The sequence below is a fragment of the Echinops telfairi genome, unplaced genomic scaffold (genome assembly GCF_000313985.2).
Source record: "Echinops telfairi isolate 266 unplaced genomic scaffold, ASM31398v2 ScPeMD7_7457;HRSCAF=8495, whole genome shotgun sequence".
NCBI lineage: Eukaryota > Metazoa > Chordata > Mammalia > Afrosoricida > Tenrecidae > Echinops > Echinops telfairi.
This window is the reverse complement of record NW_022111357.1, coordinates 39,353,016-39,353,880: the sequence shown is the minus strand read 5'-3', so window position 1 is coordinate 39,353,880 and position 865 is coordinate 39,353,016.

The window sequence follows — 865 nt, the reverse complement described above, 5'->3', positions numbered from 1 at the left end:
TCCCTCCATGGTGTGGCTGGGCCAGAACAAGTCCAGACATCTGACCTAAAGCCCCAGAGCCTTTGCATGGCCTCTGTCCATCCTGGGACACCTTGCCCCTTCCCATAATGCCTCACATGGATTCTTTCAAACTGGGGGTGTCCAGTCTGAGCCTGGAGTCTCCTTTCTCAGCAAGGCTGAATTTATACAAGCAAGAAGGATCTTCGGACTATTCTTTGCTCTAAAAGTAGCACCGCCCTCCTCGTATGACTTTTGCCTCCTGGGGAGAATTGCATTACTTTGGTATGCAGTTATTTCAAGGTTGAATTCTTGTGATGAAATTTATCTTTAGAACCTTGAGTCACAGATCAATTCGGGCAGGGTTGGCTGATAAGCCCAGGAGACTGACAGCAGAGGGCTGGCGCTGCTCCCTTGAGCCGCAGCCAGGTCCAAGGGCCCTGCAACCCAGCCACAGGATGGGCCACGCTGGGGACTTTTGTACACGCACCAGGGCTCCACCCCCACCCTCGTCGGGGCTCCATGGAGCAAGCAGCCGCAGTCTGCTTCCAGGAAGATTCACAGCCTGGAACCCTGTGGGGCAGCTGGACTCTGTCTTACAGGCATGCTGAGTGCGAGTCTCGGTGTGCTAGTTGTAGGACTGTTTCCTGTCCTCGGGACACTCCGAGTCCCACTCAGCTCAGAAGAGTCCTCCTGCATTTGTCTCCTGGGGTGTTGTAACAAATACCATAAACAGGTGGCTCATAACCACAGAAAGCGTGTCCTCGCCCTGCCGGGGTGGGAAGGAGTCCAAGATGAAGGTGCCGGGTTGGCTCCACCTGGAGGGCACTAAGGGAGAATCAGACCAGGCCTCGTCCTTAGCTGGGGG